The sequence below is a fragment of the Canis aureus genome, chromosome 32 (assembly GCF_053574225.1).
Source record: "Canis aureus isolate CA01 chromosome 32, VMU_Caureus_v.1.0, whole genome shotgun sequence".
Taxonomy (NCBI): domain Eukaryota; kingdom Metazoa; phylum Chordata; class Mammalia; order Carnivora; family Canidae; genus Canis; species Canis aureus.
Window position 1 is genome coordinate 27318021 of NC_135642.1, and position 16705 is coordinate 27334725.

At 48.1% G+C, this 16705-nt stretch overlaps 1 protein-coding gene and 1 pseudogene across 6 annotated transcripts in view; one reads left to right on the forward strand and one right to left on the reverse strand.

Annotated features, from left to right (window-relative positions):
• Positions 1-16705, forward strand: part of CGNL1 (cingulin like 1) — a 186321-nt gene that overhangs the window by 15162 nt on the left and 154454 nt on the right. For 2 of the 6 annotated variants that reach the window (XM_077881240.1, XM_077881245.1), the window contains exon 1: positions 6122-6215. The exons of 2 other annotated variants lie outside the window; for them this stretch is intronic. The gene's annotated coding sequence lies outside the window, so the exon portion shown is untranslated. Of the gene's footprint in view, positions 1-6121; positions 6216-9069; positions 9213-16705 lie in introns of those variants that run through there. 2 more of the 6 variants (XM_077881244.1, XM_077881242.1) reach the window with 2 other exon arrangements.
• Positions 10877-16705, reverse strand: part of LOC144302863 (sperm-associated antigen 7-like) — a 31808-nt pseudogene continuing 25979 nt past the window's right edge.

Sequence of the window (16705 nt, forward strand, 5' to 3'; positions counted from 1 at the left end):
CTGAAGGTGGTGCCAAACCGCTGAGCCACGGGGGCTGCCCCTGTCCTAGCTTTAAAATGAATAAAAAAATAAAGTATTTCTTTATCTTCCTGTCTCCCACAGAATAAGAATGTGTTAATGGCACACTCAGCCTCATTACCTTCCTCCACACTATACACAAACACATTTGTTTTTCCAAAGACTATTTAGGATCTTTAAATAGTAATTAGACTCCACCTCTTCCCTGTGGGGTGCATGAATATCATCTCTCTTTAGATACCCTGGGATCCAGGCCATTGGGACTAAATTACTAGTCCAATGCCATGGGGCAAGTTTTGTTAGAATCAGATGGGCTGGGCTATTCCCTGGTCTGGCTACAGAACGATGAACTCAGAACCTGTTTTCAGTGGCATTTCCTGATGGCCATGGCTGTGTGCAGTGACTAGCATGTGTTTATTTATTCATTCATCAAACATTTACTGGAACACCTGCTATGGCTAGTGGCTGGAGACTCAGCGAGGGATCTGGCACTTTCCCTGGGGTTAAGGAGCTTGCCATGTGTCGGAGGACTAAGGTATAAATAAATAGGTGCTGTGATAAAACTATGTAAGGCAACATGGGTAGACAGAGGAGGAAAGACTTAAGCTAAACCTTTAAAGATGAAGAGCCAGGGAAGCCTGGGTGGCTCAGCAGTTGGGTGCCTGTCTTTGGCCCGGGGCATGATCCTGGAGTCCCTGGATCGAGTCCCACTTCGGGCTCCCTGCATGGAGCCTGCTTCTCTCTCTGCCTGTGTCTCTGCCTCTCTCTCTGTGTCTTTCATGAATAAATAAATAAAATCTTAAAAAAAAAAAAAAAAAGATGAAGAGCCAGAGGGAAGGACATTCTAAGTAAAGGAGCCTTGAGAACAGGCCCAGTGTGTAGGGGTGAGGTGGGCAGGGGCATGGCCCCCTTGCTGAGTTCTCTGGCAATCTGGGCCAGAGTATGTGGGGCTTTCCACATCTTGCCAAGGGGTTAGATTTTTTTTTTTTTTTTTCCTGTAGGCCAAGGGAAGACCTAGCAAGCTTGTCAGCCCACAGGACTCTAGAACTTCAAACAGAAACTTAATTGTTTGATATATTAAGTATCTTCCTCTAGCACCTATATGAGTGAACACTTTGAAAAGTGAATAGTTTGAGGAAGAGATTCTTAGCCTCATGGGAAGGGTGGATGGTCTAGAAATGAGATGGAGCACCCAAGGAATAGCCTCCATTCTGGCTCAGAGCCAGGCCTTGCTGGGGCGGGCACAGCTAGGTCTCACTGGATGGCAGAGAAGTCACTGTGGTGCCAGGCTGGTGGAACTTGTTAGAAGTCTGACCTCTAGGGTTCAAGGGGAATCACTCCCTTTAAGGGGTGACAAAGGCGGGGGGCAGATAGTGCCAAGAGAAGCTGCTGGCTGGCTGCCATAGCTGTAGGAGGCAGGTCCTGAGACCTTGTGTACATTGTGAGTGCTGTAGCTGCTGGGACAGTTCGATGGAAGCTCAGTGTCATTTAGGGCTGACAGCTGCCCCCCTAGAGTGAGCACTTTTGCCCCAGGGAGCTGGGGTGGGGAGTGTAGCCACCAGGGGCAGTCCATGCTGGATCTCTGGGAAAATACACCAGCAGCCCCCTAAACCCCATCCAGGTCATCAGTTCTGGGGGTGGGTGGGGGAAGCATTGAGCCCCTAGCTTCTCCAGAGGCACCACTGCACATGGTGCACATGGTGCACATGGTGCACAACACACCCTAATGGCAGCTTCCCTCTCCTCTGTCTCACTTTTCCCGCTCCCTCACTCAGCTTCCAGGGATCCCCACCGGAATACCACTTGATGCATGTCCTGTCTCAGGCTCCGCTTCCAGGGCAACCCAAAGTAAGGCAGGCTTTTCCAAAGGCTCCAGCCAGAAGTCCTCTTTCCTGGTACCTTCTCCGACCCCACTTTCTTCTCAAGCAGAACTTCTCCACTGCAACCAAATAAACCACTTTACTCTTTTCTGCTTTATTCACTTCCCCCTATTTCCTGTCTTGCCTGTCTGATCTCGCCTTCTGCAAATGTCCTTTGGCTCTGCCTTTATTACCTCCATTCACTACATCCTCCAAGTGAGAGCCACAGGAAGTGTTCCGTGGTGCAGCTCGCCACCACGCCCCCTCCTGCGCTCTGCATCGCCCCTTCTACGTTATTTAGATCGCAGTGTTTCTCTGAGTATCTCTGCCTCATGTTTTCCATGTATACAAAATTTGGTGGAAAAAGAGCTGGTTTTCCTTTACTCTTCCTCCTGAAAATTTCACTTCTGGCAAGTGGCTGCAAAGGACAAAATGAAAACAAAAACAAAACTCTGAAACCAAAAAAGTCTCTTTCTATAGGCTCAGTAGCAATAGTCAAGGAAGAAAGATTTACATGGAATCAAAAAAAGGAAGGATGCTTTTCTTTTTTTTTTTTTTTTCTTTTTTTTTTTTTTTGGAAGGATGCTTTTCAAAATTTCTGAAGCTTTGCGTGGAGAGAAATGTTTGCTTTTGGTTGGGGCTGAAGGAGCTTGAGTGTGTGCAACCTGGTAACAGTGCATCAGAAGCAATTTCTCTGATAAACTAATCTCTACCCCATATCTCTCCTCACCCCCTAAGGTTCCCCTTATTTTTGTTATTGGCAACATATTTGCCTTGAAGTGGGGGGGCAATTGCTGATTAAAGCTTTTTATTTTTTAAAAATATTTTATTTAGGGATGCCTGAGTGGCTCAGTGGTTGGCGCCCCCCCCCCCCCCCATCCATCTGCATTGGGCTTCCTGCAGGGAGCCTGCTTCTCCCTCTGCCTATGTCTCTGCTTCTCTCTGTGTCTCTCATGAACGAATAAATAAAATCTTTAAAAAATTATTTATTTGAAAGAGAGAGAGAGAGCTTGCGCCTGAGTGGGGAAGGAAGGGTGGGGGGCGAGTAGCAGGGCAAGAAGGAAAAGCAGACTCTCCACTGAGCACGTAGCCTGATGTGGGGCTCGGCTGGATCCCTGGACTGGGATCATGGCATGAGCCAAAGTCAGACGCTAACCGACTGAGCCACCCAGGTGCCCCTGATTAATGCTTTTTAGACACTTAACAAATATTTACTGAGCACATACTTTCTAGAGCTCCTTGTGTAAGGATCTAGGGAAGAAATAAGATTAATGACATTCAGCAGCAGGCTCTCCTCCATGAACCACACTCACCCATGGGTAGCCCATCAAAGACTTCCCTGGGTCTGCCTGAGAGGCTGGCTCTCTCCTACTTTGGCTGCTGCCTTCAGTCCCCTCTGCCCTAACCGAGGGCACTACACTCTTCTCTCCTGGCACCTAGTCTGGCCCTTACTCTACCCTGCACTTGGTTGTTGCTCCCATCTAGCCCTCCACATTTTGCCCCAACCCCCTGCTGCCTGCGGGATATTTCCTCTGCCATCATTACCTCATAGCCACTGAGCCTTCCAAAGCTCTCATAGAAAATCATCCTTATTTCTGGTGCTCCAAGCCATGGGCCTGGGAACCTCAGTTTGTACCAATCCTTCCCTGCGCACAAGTCCTGTGGCTTCCCACATCCTGTGGCTTCTTCTTTGGAAATTTCGTCCCTGTCCTGCCCTGCTGCAAACCCTCCTCATTGCTTTGCTCGTTCCTGGGCTGCAGGTTTCTGCCATTCCTGGTCTCCAGGGCCATTTAAACGCCTTCCCTTCTTAGGATGCAAGTTCTCTTCTAACGGTTTTGCAGTGTCCAAATACCGTTTGGTTAACTTGAGCCCCCTACCCTTGGTATTTTTTGTAAAGATTTCTTATTTATTTATTCATGAGAGAGATAGAGAGAAGCAGGCTCCATGCTGGGAGCCCAACGTGGGACTTGATCCCGGTCTCCAGGATCAGGCCCTGGGCTGAAGGCAGCACTAAAACGCTGAGCCACCCGGGCTGCCCTACTTTTGGTATTTGATGCCTTTTCAAAGACATCTATCTGGCCCCCTTCGCCTTTCTAGTATGCCCACAACATAATGATTCAATATTTGTGTTGTGAGATGATCACCACAATAAGTCTAGTTAACATCCAGTTACAAAGATTTGTGTGTGGTGAGAACTTTTAAGATTTAGTCTTTTAGCAACCCTCAAATATGCGATATAGTATTAACTCTAGTTACCATGCTGTATATTATATCCTCATGACTTATTTATGTAATAACTGGATGTTTGTACCTTTTGGCTCCTTTCAACCATTTTGTCAGCCCCCACTTTCCACCCCCCCATCCATCAATCTGTTCTCTGTGTCCATGAGCTCCTTTTTTTTTTGGATTCCACATATAAGTGAGATCATATGGTAGTGTCTTTCTCTGACCTACCTCACTGAGCATAATGCCCTCAAGGTCCATCCATGTTATTGCAAATGGCAAGATTTGTTTTTTTTTTTTTTTACGGAAATATACACATTTGTATATGTAACATATATGTCACATTTTCCTTATCCATCCATCCACCAATGGACACTTCATCCATCCACTCAATGGACCAATGAACATGGGGGTGCAGGTATCTTTTTGAGTTAGTGTTTTCATTTTCTTCAGATAAATACCCCAAAGTGGAATTGCTGGATGATATAGTAGTTCTACTATGATTTTTGGAAGAACTACCATACTGTTTTTCATAATGGTTGCACCAATTAACATTTCCAACAATGTACAAGGGTTCTCTTTTGTCTACATCCATACTAACAGTTATTTCTTGTCTTTTTGAGAATAGCCATTCTAACAGGTGTGAGGTGATAACTCACTGTGGTTTTGATTTGCATCTCCCTGATGCCCTTTGCATAGTGATGTTGAGCACCTTTCATGTATCTGTTGGCCATCTGTGTGTCTGGAAAAACGTCTATTCAGATCCTCTGCTCATTTTACAATCAGCTCAGCTTGTCTGGATTTTTCTGTTATTGAGTTGTAGGAGTTCTTTATATATATTTTGGATGCTAGTCCCTTATCAGATATATAAATGGCAAATATTTTCTCCCATTCACTATTTCTTTTTAAAGCCTTTTTATATCGTTACTTGAAATTAGTGAATTTTCAAGCGTCCACTTCATTCAGTGTGTCAGCAACCATTGATGTACTAAGTACAGGTTGTGTGACATTTCCTTGTTTTCTCAGGCAACCTTCACAACCTGGTGGGGTGGGTATCCCAGTTCCTCATTTCATACTTAGCCTCAAGCTCTCCCAGCTGGTCTGGGGCATCCTGCAGTTTCCCCTGGAATGGGCCTAAACTAGATGCTCCAGATCTGGTTTCCAATCCCAGTCTTAAGACCTTCAGCTGGGGCAGCCCCGGTGGCACAGCGGTTTGGCGCTGCCTGCAGTGCGGGGTGTGATCCTGGAGCCCCGGGATCGAGTCCCACATCGGGCTCCCTGCGTGGAGCCTGCTTCTCCCTCTGCCTCTCTCTCTCTCTGTCTATGAATAAATAAATAAAATCTTAAAAAAAAAAAAAAAACCCTCCAGCTGGGGCAGCCCCGGTGGCTCAGCGGTTTAACACCGCCTTCGGCCCAGGGCATGATCCTGGAGCCCCGGGATCGAGTCCCACGTCGGGCTCCCTGCGTGGAGCCTGCTTCTCCCTCTGCCTGTGTCTCTGCTTCTAATAAATAAATAAAGTCTTAAAAAAAAAAAAAGAGACCTTCAGCTGTGTGACCTGGTGGCCGGGTAGGGGTGGGGGTGGCTCCTCCCCCCACTCCCCTGCCTCCCTAGCACGGAGAAACTTTTATTATTGTTAGATTGTAAGTGGCACTTATCATCGGACCCTCCAGCGGTGTCTAGACGTAGTAGGTGCTCAATAAATATTTGCAGAGTTGGTTGCGGTGGAAAACAACGTCTGCCAGGGTTGGGGTTAAAAGGGCTGCAGGTGAAGGGAAAACCGGGCTCGGGGCGGCGGGAGGAGACGGGCGGGGGGGGGGGCGGGAAGCCGGGAAGTTGGAGGTTTGGAGGAGAGGGACACCCCGGGGGGCGGCCGGGGGCGGGAGAGCGTCGGCTGCGGGGCGGGGGGAGGGCGGCGCGGCGCGGGCGGGCGGTGGGGGCGGTGGGGGCGCTGCTCGGGCCCGCGCGGCCCCTGCCCCTCCTCCGCGGCGGGCGGGCGGGCGGGGCGGGGCGGGGCGGGGCGGGGCTCCCCGGCCTCCGGGCTGCGCGGCGCCCCTGCGCTCGGGCCGGGCTCTGCAGGCTGCGGCGGGAGCGGGACCTGCGCGGCGGCGGCGGCGGTGAGTGAGGCGGGCGGGGGCGCGGGGGGCGCGGCGCGGGGGGGGCTCCCCTCCCGGGCTGCGGGGGGCTGCGGGGGGCTGCGGGGGCCCGGGCCCGCCTCCCTGCGGGGCAGCGGCGTGGGCAGCCTTCGCCCCCGCCCGCGCCCCCGCACCCCGGGCCCGCCCCGCCGGACTTGGTTTCCCTGCGGGACGGTCGGGGGCCGGGAGGGGCTGCGGCGGGCCGGGCCGGGCAGGTCTCCCCCGCCGGTCCCGGGGCGCAGAGCCTCGCTTTCCAAGGGACTTTTGCAAGTTGCATCATCACCCTTTGGCCTCCGGACAGGTGCTTGGCTACCGCGGTGGGGCTTTCAGCAACTTTGGGAGCGTACGGTCCGCGCCCCCTTCGCCCCGAGGAGCGGTGCCTTCATCGCTGCTCACAGCGCGCCGTGCGGAACGCAGCGGGACTTCTTTGGGGGCGATGGTTCTCCAACTGGACTGCACGTCTAGAGGGTTTTTTTTTTTTTTTCTTTTAAATACTGATGCCTCGGCCCCACTTGTAGAGATCCCCATTCAGTGCTGGGGTAGGGGTGGGGGCAGCCTGGGCAGCGCAGCTAAGAAGCCGGGTGATTCTCCTGTGCGGCCGCGTTGAGGACCTTGGCCTTGGGGCTTGCTCCCACAGCCACGTTTTGAACTGCGAGGGGAGATCAGTGCTAAGCTCCGCTCCGCTCAGGCACTCTTGACTTTACCTTCTGTAGGCCGCCTCCACACCTGGAGAGCCCGCTGCCTGGGGCTTGCCAACCCAGGACTGCATGCAGGTGGTGTCTTTCTCTGGAATATGCTTTGTTTCTTGTGCCCTTCTGTTTACAGTAAATATTGCCAGAGCACTTTGTGTTAAGGAGGTGGGAGTGTAGGAATTAAAGCCACGGAGTCCTTACAGGATCAAGGTTATAATACAGGGTTGTCCTGCTCAGGGAAAACAAAGTGATAGTGTAACGTCCTACTTGGAAAGGATTTCAGATTAAAAGGAAAAGTACTTTAGAGCTCTATTAGCTTTTGGAGACCCCCTGCCACGGATCATGATTTTGCGTGTTGGGATTTGTCCTTCAAGAGAGCAAGCTAACAAGATCCTTAAGGTTTTGTGGTTGATTTTTTGTATTAATGTGTGTGCATTGTGACTTAAGCTTATTCTGGTTGTGGGATTAAGCCCAGCAGATAAAACACCGTGTCTATTTCTTGTTATAGAGTTGTATTTGAATTACGGAATTGGTGCCTCACAGTAGCAATGCACAGCTGAGGTGAGTCTTTAGCCACGTTTGGGATGGGCTTAAAAATGATAGGGAAATAAGACTAAGAAAAAATTGAATATGGATATATATATACACACACATATATGCTGAATTTGATCATATACATTTTATTAAGAAAGTGTGTTCTCAGTGTCCATACTATTGTGACAGTCTGCTTGGATCTTGGTTAATTTTCTATTGTATCTAGGTGTGATGTTTGTATTAGATTCCCACCTGGATGTTGCTCTCTGACCACAAACCAGTGGCTTTCATTTTTTCTTCCGTGCTGAATGGCGCTCTGTTTCACATTTTTCTTAGGATTGGGGTGACTTTTAAGAGAATGCTCTCCAGGGGTGGAGAAACGTTTTGAGTTCATTTCTAGCCCGTAACACGAGTCAAAAGAACATTCATTTTGAAAAGTAAAAAATTGTGTAGTTTTAGCAGTTGGATTTTCTTTTCCCACCTTCTACTACCATACCCTGCTCCTATCACTGTGTTCAATTGCTGGAAGTGGGGCAGCTGTGGGAGCGGTCTTAATTGTCTTGGCTTGAGAATGGAGGTTATGTGGAGTGCATGGTCTCACAGGGTGGCCCCTGACCTGAATCCTCAACCTTTGGGGAACAAGACCATATGGAAATTGTTTTCCCACTGTTGGGTTTTCCCCCCCCCCCCTCCTTGGACCAGGCCAACAAAATGAAGCCTGCCTTATTTTGGTATTGTGTAGTACTGCATGGCTTGTAACCTTTCTAGCCTTGTTGCCATTTTGGGGGAAAATGTTTATTTGAGGATGCTGTTGAACTCTTCCTATCTGAAAAGTAGTTACACTGTGAATAGAATAGTGCATTCTGGACCCCCTTCCCTCCCCCCCCCCAAAAAAAAAGTAAGAAAGGAAAAGTGCATGTACCTGTGGATCTAAACAGATTTATTGGTTTCTCACTTTGGGGTTGCAGCTCTGATATTCTAAAATGATTGCAAGTGAGTGAAGAAAAATGTGAGGAATGTTAGCAAGGGGCTTCTTCATTTAGCAAAAGGGTATATGACACTCAGAAGAGTAATCTTTGATTTGTTACGAGGAGACTACCCTATGGGGGAAAGAAGTTTGGTTTTTTTCTTTAAGTAGGGACGTTTAACTCCCTTGTACTGTTGGGATGTGGGGTAGGTAAAGAAACGTGATGGCTTCCTTAACTCCCTTTCCCCCGAAACCCATTTATTGAAGAGATGCCATCGACCTTTAAAAAAACCCCCAAAACACCAACTGATTTTGTGCCTTTCCTTTCTTTGCCCTCTCTGACCCGGGCAGTGCAATGGCTAAGAGGTTGGCACCAGCGGAGAAAAACAAAGTTCAAGGCAATTGAATATTGGGTAATTTTCCCTGAATGGCCAAGTGCTTACTTTATTTTGTCGCATGACATTGCTGTTATCAAGAAACAAATGATGACATGAAGACTCTGAAAATGGAAAAGGAAAAAAAAAAAAGGGATGTGACGGGAATGTCCCCACGGTTGACTGGCTCTCAGGGAGGGGAAGCTTTATTGGAGTTTCCCGTCCAGTGCCCTGGCTCGTTCTAGCCTGTCTTTTCTTTTCTCCTCCAGGCACTGTCCACTGTCAGTCCCCCGAGCTGGTATCCCAGGGCTTCATCTGAAATTCACACCAGGTTCTTGTTGGTCATTTGTTTGCCCCAGTGTTCGTCCAGCAAAGCTCCGCGTTCCCTCATTGAGTTCTTGGTGAAAACAAGGTACAGTCCCTGACTTTTGGAGCTCAAAGTCTGATGGGGATGAACACCTTGGCTTACGGGGACTTGGGAGCTCTTACAATGACAATGAATACACTATGAGGGGCAGCCAGCTAGCCTCACCCGGATAAATAGCTTCTCAGTTCATTGGCACAGCGGGCCCAAGGGAAGCTTTGCTGAGGTTTAAATTAGAATTTATTTAGTTTTTTTTTTTTTTTTTTAAGATTTAATTTATTTATTCATGAGAGACAGAAAGAGGCAGAGACATAGGCAGAGGGAGAAGCAGGCTCCCTGTGGGGAGCCGGATGCGGGACTCGATCCCAGGATCCTGGGATCACAACCTGAGCCAAAGGCAGACTCTCAACCACTGAGCCACTCAAGTGCCCCACAATTTATTTAGATTTTACATCAAGATTTTTTTAAAAAAATTTATTTATTTATTCATGACAGACACAGAGAGAGGCAGAGACACAGGCAGAGGGAGAAGCAGGCTTCATGCAGGGAGCCTGACCTGGGACTCGATCCCAGGTCTTCAGGATCACACCCTGGCCTAAGGCGGCGCCAAACTGCTGGGCCATCGGGGCTGCCCTGTTTTCTTTCTTTTTTTTTTTTAAGATTTTATTTATTTATTCATGAGACACACACACACACACACACAGAGGCAGAGACACAGGCAGAGGGGGAAGCGGGCTCCATGCAGGGAGCCCGAGATGTGAGACTCGATCCCGGGACTTCAGGATCACGCCCTGAGCTGAAGACAGACGCTCAACCACTGAGTCACCAGGCATTCCGTGTTTTCTTTTTTTTTTCTTTTCTTTTTCTTTCTTCGTGTTTTCTTTTTTAAAGTAGGCTCCACACCCAGTGTGGAGCCCAAAATGGGGCTTGAACTCATGACCCTGAGATCAAGATCTGAGAGCTGAGATCAAGAGTCAGACTTAACCAGCTGAGCCAGGTGCCCCTGGACATGAAGTTTTAAATGACTGACTTCAGTACTTGTTGACAGAAAGGGGACATCTGGCAGAGAGGTAGTGGGGAGTGAGGAAAGAAGAGGCCAGATTCTGCAGATGCATTTTTTTTGGAGGAGCGCTTAACCAAGCCAGTGGTACAGGGGTGTTACCTGGGGTTGGGGAGAAGGTGGAGAATGTGGCTGGATCCATTTTTGGCATGATGGTAACTGGCAGGGGATCCCTGGGTGGCTCAGAGGTTTAGCGCCTGCCTGTGGCCCAGGGCGTGATCCTGGAGGCCCCGAGATCGAGTCCCACGTCGGGCTCCCTGCATGGAGCCTGCTTCTCCCTCTGCCTGTGTCTCTGCCTCTCTCTATCTCTCATGAATAAACACATAAAATCTTAAAAAAAAAAATGATGGTGACTGGCAAAATAAGCTTCATTGGTGGTGACGACCCCCGCAGTGGAGCGGGTAGGAGAGTACATGGTGCTATGTTAAAGAGGCAGCGGTGGTACTTGGAGTAAGTCAGTGATTTGGCTCCTGTCTGCAAGCTCCAGCCAGCATCCATGTGGCATGCGTTCATTCTTTATCGTTCTGTTGTCACCCTGGCTCACATTTCCTTGGACAGCCCGAAAATTGGACTTTCCACTATTTTTCCCTTCAAAAGGTGGTTTCCAAACATCTGACCCATTGGGCTAATAGCCCCAGGGTTATAAGAGGAGTTACCATTTGACCTCCTCCAAGTGCCGGGTATTGGTCTTCTGTAGCTCTGAATCTGTACCTACTCGGGAGGCAGGGGGCAGTGTCTTCACCTTACAGTGAAGAAGGTGAGGCCCAGCGAGGAACCGGTTCCTGTGGTAGCTCACAGCGCTGTAAGGAAGTAGCAGAGTTGAGGTTTGAGAGCATTGAGTGTTTTCTACTGCTCCGTGTGCTCCAGCAGAGCTGACGAAGAAAGGGTGTCTTCAGTGCCCTATTTTTCTAACATCCAGTCCTCTTAGGTCTGTATTGATTTCTCATTTTCCCTTTACGAGGTGATGGGTAATGTTAGATGGAAGACCACTGTGGGCTTGTCATCGCAAGGGACATTTTATGGAATCTTATGGGTTTTTTGTTCTGTTTTGCTTTTTAATGGAGAGGGTAGATTAAGCTGTTCAGACTCTGAATGGATCCCACATCCCAAGTGAGAGAGACAGAGCTCCACATTTCTGCAAGCTCTGCAAACTTCTCAGTTTCTGTAGATAATTGGTTGTTGGGTAAGAAATTAAAAACAAAATTCAGTGTTGGACATTCTGGAGCAAAATAAAGCTGTGCGCATTCGGTTCTTATTTATGTGGTACTTTCGACAAAAACAAACCTTTGCTGCATAGCAATTACCTCAAGCTCCTAAAATTACAGGTAGTGAGGGCTTCGAGGCCCTATGGGGCTATAATTAGTAAAGATGAGTTTAAAACAGGGTTAGTGAGTGTGTGTTCATTACTACAGTGGGTTGTAGCGCAATATTTTAACCTGAGAAGGATCGGCTCCAGGGAACATTTGTAGGGAACTCGGTGGAGGGTTGTCCCATGGAAGTAACGTGTTTGGGATTAGAGCACAGGGCATTTGCCACAGACATGGATCATTTCTGCCAGCCTGGCTGGCAGCGTCTTTGTTTATTTTATATTATTTTTTAAAAAATATTTTATTTATTCATGAGAGAGAGAGAGAGGCAGAGGGAGAAGCAGGCTCCATGCAGGGAGCCCAATGTGGGACTCGATCCCAGGACTCCAGGATCACACCCTGAGCCAAAGGCAGCCACTCAACTGCTGAGCCACCCAGGCGTCCCAGCCTCTTTGTTTAAAGGGACCAGTTTATTCCCTGCCACCCAATTGAAGGGGTTTCTGCTTACTACACAATGGTTCAGGTTGTTACTATGTAGTGTGGTTTTTTTAAAGCACTATAAAGCCCCTTTATTATTAATAATCTTTCACTGTTGCTTATCTTGCCTTAGTCACAGAGGACTGAGGGAAGGTGACCAAGGTTTTCTAGTTTTGGCTTTGGTAATTCTCTTGGATTTTACCTCTGACGCCCCCTCCCTCCCCCAGCTCTCTATCCTTGCATTTTATTGCATTTGAAACAGGCCTTCCACTTTCCCTTGCAAATCTGTAGTCTGTATAAGGGAGAGGACCTCCTGGGGCCAGGACTCCACTCAAGGATCCTGTGATATCAATGTTGTTAGTCCTATTTTCCAGGGCAGGAACCTGGTGAGGTGTAGAGTCGGGTACCGAGTGGGAGTTTGGGGATTCCATTTCAGAATTTCAGACTCTAAACAGCTGGCCTCTTTGGACTTCATTTGAAAGGAAAAATAAATGGCCCAGTTATTAAAGTCATTTATCAAGTGAAGAGCTTCTAGTATATCCTATAAATTAATATATATCCCAGAGCTTCATTGTAGCTGTATTGATCGCTTAAAATTTTTTTTTTTTTTTTTGCCTAGGAGATTTTTATCCTTCTTATTAAAAACAGTGACTCACTTAGAATTATGCAGCAGCAGCTGAAAAGTTGCTTAGCCTCTCTCCTTGCCCTAATCTAATATCAAAAACCTGGAAAGTTTACTGAGAGTGTGATTACAGTGAAAGCTTTAGGAGTTGGAGAGGAACTGGGAGAGAAGGAATGGGAGGAGAGATAAGAGTAGTATGCAAAGAGACTGCAGGGCAGATTTTACCAAATTTAAGATTTCTTTTACTTGTGAGTTTCTGGTTTGGGGCTTGAGCCCCTTTGTTCCAGATGTAGGCGGATGAGCTCAGCCTTGCTGCCCTGAGCCATCTGTGAATTTTTTAGGGGGGAATTTGGGTATGGTGAGGGTGTAGGGTGAGGAGGAAGCGGGGCGGTGGGGAGTGGTGGAGGGATTAGAGCCACTGGTTGCCTCGTGTCTGGCCTGCCCAGGACCGGGTCCCTGTAAAGAGCCTAACTTCTTTAGGCTCTTCTGTAAAGACCACCCCTGAGATGGTCGTGGCTGGATGGTGTACAAAAGAGGTGGGGAGGAGTCTTCAGATTTCCCCAGAGACCTGCCCAAGATCAGTGATTTTCATAATTATAGCAAATCTTCTGGAGCACTTACTTCCAGCCCTATATGAGAGGCTTTTTTTTTTTCCTCAAAGATTTTTTTTTATTAAATAAAAAAAAAAAGATTTTATTTATTTATTTGACAGAGAGCACAAGTAGGCAGAGTGGCAGGCAGAGGGAGAGGGAGAAGCAGGCTCCCCACTGAGCAGAGAGTCAGACAGTCAGACGCGGGGCTCCATCCCAGGACCCTGGGATCATGACTTGAGCCAAAGGCAGATGCTTAAACGTCTGAGATATCCATTCACCCTCCTTCTTCATTTCTTTGACCAAAACAGGCCTGCTTGTTTTGCCTTTGTCTCACAGTTAGAATAGTTGATGCCTTTATGTACATGTTCCACTGCCCACAAACCTGTAAACCCATAAAGAGGAGGGATCTCTCCACTGACTGTATCCTTGCATCTGGTGAGATAGAGGTGCTTGGTGAAGTTTCGTGGAAGGAAGGATGGAGGTCAGTTGGCCTTTCGAAGCTTGATGTCCCTGGATTTCGTCCATCTCTAGCAGCTACAGTGATTTCTAAACAGGAAAGAAACAAACACGAGGGAACATATGGATGTATTTCATAAAAGTAATCAGAATTCCTGAAAAATGCACATTAAAAATATTTCAGGTTCAGGGGCAGCGTAGGTGGCCCAGTGGTTTAGCGCAGCCTTCAGCCCAGGGCCTGATCCTGGAGACCCGGGATCGAGTCCCACGTCGGGCTTCCCGCATGGAGCCTGCTTCTCCCTCTGCCTATGTCTCTGCCTCTCTCTCTGTGTCTCTCATGAATAAATAAATAAAATCTTAAAAATATATATATATATATTTCAGGTTCTTGTGGCCGTGATCTTATGTTTGTAGGTAAAGCGTTTAAGCGTTTATTCTCAGGTCGTGCCTGCACCCAGCTTGCAGGGTGCTTTGTGAGTAAAGAGGCCCTTCAGACTTTCCGACGTTGTTGGGCCTGCCCTTAGGGGCAGAGCCAGCAGAGCATATTTTCTTTGGGGTTGAGTACTGAATACCAGGAGGAGGCTTCAGGCCCTCCATCTGTTTTCCTAGGGCCACAGACCTAGAAAGTGGTTCTGTCCCTTGGGTTCTCATTCTGTCTCCACAGCATGGGTGAGTGTGTTGGGGTTTCTCCTGCGTGTTGGCCCTTTGCTAGGAGTGTGGTGTTCTGGGCACCTTCCACTGCCATCTGGGCTTGTTTCCTCACCTGTAAAATGGGCGTGCGGTGCCTGCCTCCTAGAGCTGTTGGGGCCATACATCTCTGACACGAGAGAGTGACTCTCAGATGGGGCCCTGCTAAGGACGTTTGGTGATCTCTGGGGACATGTGTGGTTGTCACGATGGGTGTGGCGGTGGTTACCGGCATCTAGTGGAGAGAGTCCGGGGATGCTGCTAGCCTCTCTGCACAACAAAGAATTATTTGGCCCCAAAAGTCATGTCATGCAGGGCTGAGAGCCCTGGCAAGGTGGGACCTCTAACTCTGTGACTGTTTTTAAAGTTTATTGGCATGGGAGGCTGGGCCAGTGACAAAGCCCTCAAGGAAGGAATGAAAATTAACCTTTTATTGATGCTTCTGGGTTACCCCACAGGTGCCCCTGAAATGTGGGAAGAGCTACTCTTGTCTCTGTTAAGCATTTGACTTCATTTGTAATTGCTTGCATCTATTTACATATAAATAATACATATACATTTACATATAAATAACTCATATGCTAAAACCCTTTACATCTCTGGGTAGTTAAAAGCTGGTCTTCCCTCAGAGTGGGGTCTTGGGTGGAAGCCAGGCCCCTGCACCGGTATGTGACTGAACATTGGCCATAGACTTTATGAGGTTTGCTTTTCTTTTCTATGAAAGAGGACAGGTCACCCTCTTACCTTATATTGTTTCAGAAGTAAGTAAAACAAAATAAAATCATTTTTGCATATGCACATGTGAAAATAGCTCTCTACGCGTGTAAAGGTGTGGTATGGTTCCTAAGAGGCATGCCTTTTGGTTGTGGTTTTCAGGGAACCCTGTTCCTAAGGGGCCACTGAAAAGGATTAGGGCTCAGTAGCCAAAGAATGCTGCGTTGCTGGCAGGGTGGTAAACTAGGCCTGAGAACATTCCTGCAGTAGAGCACGTGATTCAGAGGCGGTGCAGGCCTGGTTGGGAGGATGTGTGTGGGTGTGAACTAGCTGGTCACCCTACCTCTGGGTTCACTCTTTGGCTTTTCCCTTATTTATTCTGGGAACCTAGGCAAGCTCCTTGACCTTCCTTGCACATCAGTTTCATCACCTGTGAAATGAGGCTGATGATAACACCACCACTACCCTCCTAAGGACAAGTGTGGGGAAGTGACGTGTCCCCAAGAAGTGTCCTTGACTGTGTGGTGCACATGGGAAGCTTAGCTCAAGGGATGCTTGGGTGGTTCAGTGGTTAAGCATCGGCCTTTGGCCCCAGACATGATCCTGGAGCCCTGGGATCGAGTCCCACGTCGGGCTCCCTGCATGGAGCCTGCTTCTCCCTCTGCCTGTGTCTCTGCCTCTCTCTCTCTCTCATGAATAAATAAATAAAATCTTAAAAAAAAAAAAAAAAAGCTTAGCTCAATAAATGCGTTATTACTAAAATACTATTTTTTTTGGCCTACAGCATGTGTAATTTTACTCAGGTGAGGAAGGGATTACTTTTGGTTAGAAGCTGATGAAGGTTTCTCTGGAGTTCCTGGTGTCTTTTTTTTTTTTTTTTGTTAAGATTTTATTTACTTATTCATGAGAGAGAAAGGCAGAGACACAGGCAGAGGGAGAAGCAGGCTCCATGCAGGAAGCCCGACGTGGGACTCGATCCAGGGTCTCCAGGATCATACCCTGGGCCGAAGGTGGTGCTGAACCGCTGGGCCACCTGGGCTGCCTGTTCCTGGTGTCTTTTAACATTTCACTGTAGTACAATACACACAATGTAAGATTGGCCATCTTCACCAGTTTAATCAATTTAAATTTTAAGTGGCGTTAAGTACATTTACAGTGTTGTGCAACCGTCACCACTGTCTAATTCCAAAACTTTTTTTTTTAAATTTTTATTTATTTATGATAGTCCCACAGAGAGAGAGAGAGGCAGAGACACAGGCAGAGGGAGAAGCAGGCTCCATGCAGGGAGCCCGACGTGGGATTTGATCCCGGGTCTCCAGGATCGTGCCCTGGGCCAAAGGCAGGCGCTAAACTGCTGCGCCACCCAGGGATCCCCCAAAACTTTTTCATCCACCCAGAGGGAAGGCCTGTCCCCACAGAGCAGTCATTTCATGTTCCACCTTCTTCTCCGCCAGGCCCCGCAACCCCTGGATTGCTCTCCAGCTCTGTGGGAGTTGCCTATCCTGGACATTTTATATAAATGGGATGCTACACTTCATGGCCTTTGTCGCTGGCTTCTGCATTCAGCATCATGTTTCCAGGCATCTCCATGCATCACAGCAAGTGCCAGCACTTCATGCCTCTTT